A 9732-nucleotide genomic window follows, 5' to 3' on the forward strand; every position below is an offset into this window, starting at 1 on the left:
GAAAACTTTTGTGCTGTCTCAAAATATTTCCCACTAATTATGCGCCAAATTTCAAGTTGACCTAAATTCATTTGCTATGGGAATTAAGTAGAGAACAGTACCGAAATATTGAAACAGAGAAAATAGAGAAGGGGCTATGTGCACATTGTGCATTGGAAAGCCTAGTGCTACAGTTCCATGGCCCAAGCCCACCACGGCCTTCTCCTTCTTCTTGTGTACAGAGAGACAAAGCCATGGCCTTGGCCTTTGGCAAGCCGTCCACGCGTCCGATGAGCTCGTGTCGAGCATCCACGACACCCCAAGATGGATAAGACCGGCCCCATCCTCCCGAAAACCCTAGCATCCCCTTTTCCACCCTCTCATGCCCCTGCCTCTCCTGCTCGACGCTCGTGCAAAGCCGTCACCGCTGCCTTCGTCGGTTCCGCAGCCACCGGCCTACTCTCGCCGCGCTAAGACATCCAGGAGCTCCTCCATTGTCATCTCCTTCGCCCGCGCATAAGGGCCCGAGCTGGGAGGCCCCGTACGCTCGCCATCGCCATCGTGTTCGCCCACGGCCGCCGCATCTCATTGTCGAGTTCTTCGTGTCCGCCCTCCCCCCCTCCCCCACCACGCTCCCTGACCATGTCCACAAGCTCCGCGGTGAGCACCTCTGTCGATTGCCCTCCTTTCCCCCTTTGATGCGTCGCCGTAGTCGTCGCCTTATGCTCGTCCATGGCTGTACCCGTGTTGTACGCGCCCTACTGCCTGCTTGCGCCGTGCTCACCGTGCCTGCGACCCACGCCCCGGCCGCCCCGTGCGCGCCCCGGCCGAGCCCACATGCGCGCTCGGCCACCCCAGACCACGCCCTCGGTCGAGCTCCCGTACTGCAGTTGCTCTGTTGCTTGCAGCCACAGCAGCTCCGCCGCCTTGCTGCTCTCTGTCGCTATTGCTTGTACTGATGCTGTTGCCCGCTGAGGGACTCCTGGACTAAGGGGTACTCGGGCATCCGACCTATTATCCATGGGCCAGACTGATGGGCTGTGAAGATGCGAAGACCGAAGATTGCACCCGTGTCTGTATGGGACTCTCCTTGGCATGGAAGGCAAGCTTGGCAATCAAATAAGTAGATTACTTTCTTTGTGACCGACCTTATGTAACCCTAGATCCTCCTGGTTAGTCATATAGGCTAGGCTTTTAGGGTTTAGCCATTACGATCTCGTGGTAGATCAACTCTTGTAATACTCATATTCATCAAGATCAATAAAGAAGGAAGTAGGGTATTACCTCCATAGAGAGGGCCCGATCCTGGGTAAACAACGTGTCCCTTGTCTCCTGTTACCATCGACCTTAGACGCACAGTTCGGGACCCCCTACCCGAGATCCACCAGTTTTGACACCGACATTGGTGCTTCAATTGAGAGTTCCACTGTGCCGTCCTCAAAAGGTTTGATGGCCCCTTCAATCGTCAACAACGACGCTGTCCATGGAGAAACTTTCCTCCCCGGACAGATCTTCGTGTTCGGCAGCTTCACACTGCGGGCCAACTCATTTGGACATCCGGAGCAGATCGATAGCTACGCCCCTCGCCATCAGGTCAGATTTGGGAGCTTGAACTATGTTGCGGACATCCGTGGAGACTTGATCTTCACCAGATTCGAGACCGATGCAACTACTCCTGGTCACCCCGATGGACATGACCTAAATCTGCCATCGGATCGCATCCAGGAGATAGCTCATGTAACCGCTCTGGCCTTAGATCCAGAGTAGACTGCGCCATCCAAGGACGGGAAGCTCAACCCCGCCATAGAGGCCATAGATTCCCTGGCATTGGAGCCGCACATAGACTTTATCTCTCACGATACCTGTGCCACCGAAACTCCGAACTCGTCTCCGGTCATAAGTTCCGAACCATGTGAGCTCGCGGACGCCCAACTTGATCGTTTATCAATCTTCGAATTCAGCGCCGCAGACATCTTCCAGCACTCGCCTTTGGGCGACATGCTAAATCATTAAAGAACCTGTCCTTGGCGGGGGACTCACAACCAAACTATGTCCGGTTCGAACTAGGGGCTGATGATGGAGAATTTTGCTTCCCACCCGCCACCCACTTCATAGCCACGGTTGAGGATTTAATCCACACGCTTGATTACGACTCTGAAGACATTGACGGTATGGACGACGATGCTGATGAGGAGCAAAACCAAAACCCACCATTTACTGGACGCTGGACGGCCACTTCTTCATACGATGTGTACATGGTGGACACACCCAACACAACAAACGACGATGACAAAGAAAATCCAGTTGAGAACAAACCTCCTGAGATACAGCAAAAACGTTGGCATCCTCAGCGCCGCTCTAAGTCACGTCGTTCAAAAGACAACAATGCTGGCAACGGAGAAAATAATACTCTGGACGATGCTGAAAACAATGAAGACCTTGCTGAGGTAACATCCGAACAGGAGGAGCAAGAAAATTGGCAAACTAGCCCCGACGAACAGGCCAGGCCGAATGACTCAGAGGATGGTAGTTACGTCCGCTCTCCAAGGATGAGGAAATAGTCGGCAACAAAGATTTCATCGTGCCTGAGGAACCTCTTGAGCAGGAGTGCTTCAAGCGCCAGCTAATAGCCACCGCAAGGAGCCTGAAAAAGAAGCAGCAGCAGCTTCAAGCTGACCAAGATCTGCTCGTCGACAGGTGGACTGATGCCCTGGCAGCCGAAGAATACGGCCTCAAACGCCCAACCAAGAGTTACCCGAAGCGAAGGTTGCTACCTCAGTTCGATGAAGAGGCGCCAGAGCCCATGCCTCCCTCGCGTAATGCGGCCGACCGACCACTACGTAGTCGGGACAGTGCGGTGGACTGACCACCACGTGGTCGGGATAGAGTGGCAACTCAGGCCGAACAGCAGCCTGCCCCACCGCCACGCAAAAATAAAGACAAAATAGTTCGGGGTCATACATATGACCTCCGGGAGACCCTAGATAGCAGAGCAGGATATACCCGATCGATTTACGGATCACGAGGACATTCCTTGACACGTGATGATGGCTACCTATTCCGACGTGACAAACCTAGTCACACCCGAGCCGACAACCGCAGACGGACTCCATCGGAGCTACGTCGTGATGCGGCCAGATATAGAGGTGCCGCACACCCTCTTTGCTTCACTGATGAAGTAATGGATCACGAATTTCCCGAAGGGTTCAAGCCCGTGAATATTGAATCATACGACGGGACAACTGATCCCATGGTATGGACCAAGGACTTTATCCCCCACATCTACATGGACCGCAGAGACGACCTCCATGCTATCAAATTCCTCCCACTAAAGCTTAAAGGACCAGCTCGGCACTGGTTAAACAGCCTGCTTAAAAATTCTATCGGTAGTTGGGAGGACTTGGAAGAAGCCTTCCTCGACAACTTCCAAGGTACATATGTTCGGCCACCAGACGCCGATGACTTAAGCCACATAGTTCAAGAACCAGGAGAGTCAACCAGGAAATTCTGGACTAGGTTCCTAACCAAAAAGAATCAGATCGTCGACTGTCCGGATGCCGAAGCCCTAGCGGGCTTTAAACATAGCATTTGTGATGAATGGCTCGTCCGCCACTGTGACGCCCGTATAATTAAGCTACAACAATCCCAAGTTAATGATGCCATGTCATCATTTTCACTATTGCTAAATCCCCCTTTGATTCAATCCGGTTCAATTTCAAATTAAAGTCAAAATTCAAATTTCTCAAACATGCAGAATAAAATGTTCAAAGTGTGGCAAATAATCTCTGGATATTTTTCATGTTGGAACCAACCTCTTCTGGATTCCCAAAGTGCCCCTGGAAAATTATATAATGGTCCAACTACAACAAACGTAACCTTTTCAAAATAAACAAATATTTATGAGTTTCCAAATAACTCAAAACTTTATGTTTCGCTCCAAGATATTGTGCTTGAATTTTGTGCCAAATTTCAAGCTGAAGTAAATTCATTTACTACAGCAAGTAGAAATCAGTGGTAGAAATGTAAAGAAACGAGAAAAGAGAGAGGAAGTAGATGGCCTAATCTACTGGCACCGTGGCCCATTTAGCAAAAATCGGCCCAGCTAGCCCCACACGGCCTCCTCTTCTCGCTATAGGAGGCTGGGATGGCCGTGGCGGCCATCCGCCGGCCGTGGCCACTTGCGTGGCGGCCATCCGACCCCTCCCGGCGTCCTACTCGACCTACAAGTCCTCCCCGAACCCCCCTTGACGAACCCTAGCGCCCTAAGTGCATTCCCCCCTTTCCCCTTGCTAGATCCGCCCACTCCCGATAGCCTCCACCGCTCACCGCCGTCGATTCCGCGCTCTCCGACGACCCCGAGCCCCGGCGAGATGTCATGGAGCTTCGCCGCCCTCCGCTGCGTCGCCTGAGCCGAGCCACTGGAGACGACGGGCTCAGCATCGAGCGGATCGAGCTCGTCTCCGTCTTCTGCGTCGCCGGTGACCGCCGCCGTCTTCGTCATCCCCTGCTGCTACAAAGCTGTCGAGGGCCTTTCTTGGCCACTCGGTGAGCTCCTCTCTCCCTCCATTCCTTCTTCCCGCGGCCGCATTCGTCCCTAGCTAGTTCGCCGCTGTTACCGTGCCTCTGCTTCCGCTGGCATGCTCGAAGCCATGCTGTTGCTCTGCGTCGAGCTCAGATGAGCTCGGGATCATGCTCATCACGTCCGTGCAGGCCCGTTGGACCCCTCCCTCGCGCTCTGTCGAGCCCCGTAGCGCATAGTTCCAGCCACCGCAGCATCTCGCACCACCGCCATTCGACACGACATCGTCCGGCCGTTCGAACGCACCCTGCCCACGCCCTCACGCGCATGTGCCCGGCCCTGCCGCCACAACGGCGCCCTGCTGCTGTTGCCGCTTGCCACTGCTGCTTGCGCCTCCGCCGCTTGCTTGTACTGCCGCTGCTACTCTGCGTACTGCTGCTGTGGCCTGATGCTGCCACTGCCGCTTGCCGTCGCCCACCGCGGAGCCACTGCCGCAGCCGCCCCACGCTCGCGCACCGCGTGCCCGCACTGCCGCACTCGGCGCTGCTCCCCCTCGCCTGCCGTTGCGGCTGCCCCGCCTACGCACGCCTGCAGCGCCCGAGCCATGCCACTGCCCAACGCTGCTCTATTGTACTACTACTATCTACTGTAGCTGCTACTAGTTAGCTTTTGGTTTTCTATGTTGACTAAGCCCCTAAACAGCCCCTAATCAGTGGTTAAACAGTTTTTAATATGTGTAAAAATAATATGAGTAGGTAGTACACTTGACGAGGCTCAAATGTTTTCATGGGACCAAATCCACTTGATACATGGTTTAAATCTTACAAAAATCACAAAATGCTATCTTCTTTTAACCCAAGCATTGTGTGTTCTGCGTGTGAGTGTTCTGTGTGTGTGTGCGCGTGAGTGCGTGTGGTGTGGTGTGTGTGGCCGGCCGTGCTAGTTAGTTTAGTTAGTACTATAGTGGTTAATTAGTCTAATAGTAGATTGCATGCGGGACCAACTGTTTATATTAAAATGCTAAACTAGATTTAGAATAGATAAGTCCATGACAAGTAGGCCACTATTCACTTTGACTAGTCAATGCTGACTTGGCTGTTGACTAAGTCAACTGGGCCCTGGCTCCACATGTCAGCTTCTCTGTACCTCTGGCTGGGTACACTTTTGGGTACCCATAGCCTTTTTTCTTTTAATTTCGAATTAGAAATAAATCTAGGAATTTCATAAAAACTTTAAATCTTTGAAAACTCATAGAAAATAAATCGTAACTCGGATGAAAATTTCTTCTACATGAAAGTTGCTCAGAAAAATCCAACAAACCCGAATATGTTATCTCTTTTCCTGTCAGATGCCTCTAACTATCTGAACATAGAACTTTCCCCCTCCGGCCGTCTGTCTGACACAAGTCCGGAACCGGGAATACCTTCCCGGTTGAAATTCCCCCTTCACCTGTTTCGTGCAGCACTACTTTAGAACACTCCTAGCGCTGCGTGTTGCCATGTTATGCTTTGTGATGCTCTGTTTGCTTTATGTTTATTGTTTCTTCCTCCTCTTCTCTCCGGTAGACCCTGAGACCGATGCTCCCCCTGTGATCGACTATGTCGATGACGACCCCTCCTTGCTAGAGCAACCAGGCAAGCAAACCCCCCCTTGAGAATTCCAATATCGCCCATTTCTTTCCCTCTCATGCTTGCATTAGAACTGCTACTGTTTTCTGTATGATCCTACTCTGATGCATAGCCTGTTGTTGTTACCTGCTTTCATACCTTGCCTGCTTATCCTAAACTGCTTAGTATAGGATGGTTAGTGATCCATCAGTGACCCCCACCTTGTCCCAGTTGCCCCGCTTTATGTTCGATGACTCGATCAACATGATCGACGCCCAGGCCCCGACACCGCACATCACCCCCCCTTAGTTGTACGACTCTGCAGAGTTACCATCGAGTGTCGAGGGTGGAACCTCTTACATCACTCCTGATGAGATCTCCGTAGTGTAGCTTTACGGTCGAGGTCATCGAGGGTGATTTCCTCCTTAACCACTTCCGTTACGGCTATGTCGTGCAACCCATCAAATGTGAACCTCGAGGGTGGATCCTCTTACGTTCACCTTGATGACAACATCGAGTGGAATTCACCGGGGGTGATTCCTCGAGTTTTCCCCTTGGTGTTAGACACACAGTTACTATGGTTACTATGACTTTGCACTGAACCATGTGACTAAAGATGGGTTGACCCTGAGTGGTACCCGCGCGAGCTTAATTGCGAGTGATGTGGAGTCGGGTTGACTTGGAAGGTGCCCGCAAGATACTTACGAGGCATGGCCGGGCATTCTTAGCCCTTGCCGCAAGTACTCGAGACGGGGCGACGGGGTCACATCGATCGTGAGTCTCTGCTCGTTACCGCGCGTTCCTAATCCACTACGATTTGGATATTTGATCCGAGGGGCCTCTGGCCTGATAGCACTAACCATCACGTGGGCATAGTATGGGCGTTCTGCGTCGTATACATCAGCCGAAGCTTAAATGACGTCAGCGACTGGGCGGCGCGCGCCGGGTTTGACTGGAAAGCACCTACCTTGTTGAAGGAGGTAGCTAGGTCTGCTCACCGGCCGCGTTCGCAACGTGCAGGAGTTCTCGAGGAGATGGCCCATGACCCCTGGGGGCATAGGTTTAGTCCGGCGTGCTGGCCTCTCTTTTAAGCCTAGGTCGGGTTGCGGCGTATTGTTTGGCCGAGGCTGGGCATGACCCAGGAAAGTGTGTCCAGCCGGAGTTAATCAAGCGTGGTGGGTAAGTTGGTGCACCCCTACAGGGAAGAAAACATCTATCGATAGCCTGTCCTACGGTAACGGACACTTGGAGTTGTATCCCGATCGATACAACTAGAACTGGATACTTGAGCTGAGACATGGTGATGAGAATTGGATTGTGATGATAACTGGATAGTATGGCTCTGGGATTGCTTTCTCGCAGGGAGTCGAGAAAGGATCTCTGGCCGAGGTTGATAACATTACTGCTACTTAACTTTATGCTACTCTACTCCCTCCTGTTGCTGCAACATGGTGGTTTCCAGAAGATGCTGGTCTTCGATAGGCTAGGCTTTCCCCTTCCCTTCTAGCATTCTGCAGTTTAGTCCACAGATACAGCCCATCTCCTTTGATACAGATGCATACTTGGTTTAGATTTGATGTAAGTCTTGCGAGTACTTTGGATGAGTACTCACAGTTGCTTTGCTACCTCTTTTTCCTCTCTACTCGGTTGTTGCGACCAGATGACGGATCCCAGGAGCCAGACGACGCCACTGAAGACTACTACTACCCAGAGGATGCCTACTACTACGTGAAGACCGCAGACGACTAGGAGTAGTTAGGAGGCTCCCAGGCAGGAGGCCTTGCATTTTCGACCGTTGTTGCTTTTGTGCTAGCCTTCTTAAGGCACACTTGTCTAACTTATGTCTGTACTCAGATATTGTTGCTTCCGCTGACTCTTGTGTATTCGAGCTTATGTATTCGAGCCCTCAAGGCCACTGGCTTGTAATACCGAGCTTGTATTATTTTTAATTTGTGTCTAGAGTTGTGTTGTGATATCTTCCCGTGAGTCCTTGATCTTGATCGTACACATTTGCATGTATGATTAGTGTACGGTTGAATCGAGGGCGTCACAACCACATTGGCCAAGAAAAGCCAAAATCTATGGCAGCCCTTACGACACTCATGACCCACTTTTGCGCGGGTGAGGATAGTTGGCTGGCTCATAGCAAAAACACAGCCAGCGAGGCAGGCCCCTCCGAGGTCAAAAACAACAATGGCAAGCTTCGACGTAACACGCGCAAATGCCGAAGCAATGGTAACAATACCGACGACACTACAGTCAACAACGGATTCAGAGGCTCCAAGTCCAGCCAGCGGAAGAGACCATACAAAAGAAACAATCAGGGAACATCCATCCTGGACCGCATACTCGATCGCCCGTGCCAGATACACGGCACCCCGGATAAACCAGCCAATCATACCAATAGAGATTGTTGGGTTTTCAAACAGGCCAGCAAATTAAACGACGAGGAGCCCCGGCAACCGAACACAGGGGGACAGAAGAAGTTTCCCCCTTAAGTCAAAAGAGTGAACATGGTATATGCTACCCACATCCCCAAGAGTGAGCGCAAGCGCGCACTCAGGGACGTCTACGCGATAGAGCCAGTCGCTCCGAAATTTAATCCATGGTCGTCATGCCCGATTACTTTTGATCGCCGGGATCACCCGACCAGTATCCGTCACGGCGGTTGAGCCGCACTGGTCCTGGACCCAATAATTGATGGGTTCCACCTGACGCGAGTCCTAATGGACGGTGGTAGCAGCCTCAACTTGTTCTATCAGTACATAGTACGCGAAATGGGCATTCATCCATCACGGATCAAGCCCACAAAGACTAGCTTCAAAGGACTCATACCAGGTGTACAGGCCCGTTGTACGGGCTCAATCACGCTCGAGGTTGTCTTCAGATCTCTAGACAATTTTTGAAGCGAGGAGTTAATCTTTGACATAGTCCACTTTCGCAGCGGCTATCACGCACTGCTCGGACGGACCGCATTCGCTCGATTCAACGCAGCGCCACACTATTCTTATCTCAAGCTCAAGATGCCCGGTCCACGTGGCATCATAACAGTCAATGGAAATACGGAACGCTCCCTTCGTACAGAAGAGCACATAGTTGCCTTAGCAGCAGAAGTACAAAGCGGCCTTCTCAAGCAGAACCTTAATTCGGCTGCCGAGCCCACGGACACCGTCAAGAGGGTCCGAACTACCCTGTAGTAGGATAGCTCGGCTCGTCAGGAGCTACACTAGCAATTCGGCCTCCGTCCTGGTCAAGTAGTGGAATTTGCACCACGCATGCATAACTACGCACTTAAAATTCCGTGGGCATCGACGGAGGCATAGCTAGTTTGTGATTCACATTACGGCTCAACCGAGACCGGATACACACATACTTTCACTTTTATTCGTTTCCTTTTCAGGTTTCAATCCCGCAGGCCCCATCTGATGGCCTGATCACCAATGCTCTTGAAGGATAAACACACCAAGACGGCGAGAAACACAGATGTACGAGGGATTTTCAAGGTGGTTTCGTTAACAATCACTCTACCTATTTTTCAGGACCCATATGCAGCTCTCCCTTGGTTTTTGGCATGTTAAATAGCCTGTTGCTTATCGATGCACCTCGATGTATTAGTCAAATTAGAAT

At 51.7% G+C, this 9732-nt stretch overlaps 1 long non-coding RNA gene across 1 annotated transcript; it reads left to right on the forward strand.

Moving 5' to 3' along the window:
- The first annotated feature begins 4129 nt into the window (after positions 1–4129).
- Positions 4130–8064, forward strand: LOC147979357 (uncharacterized). Its single transcript, XR_015618682.1, has 2 exons — positions 4130–4524; positions 7766–8064. It is a non-coding gene; the product is annotated as an uncharacterized LOC147979357 (long non-coding RNA).
- The last annotated feature ends 1668 nt before the right edge of the window (positions 8065–9732 follow it).

This window comes from Triticum urartu, chromosome 3A (assembly GCF_056163025.1).
Source record: "Triticum urartu cultivar PI428250 chromosome 3A, HENAU_Tu73, whole genome shotgun sequence".
NCBI classification, from domain to species: Eukaryota; Viridiplantae; Streptophyta; class Magnoliopsida; order Poales; family Poaceae; genus Triticum; species Triticum urartu.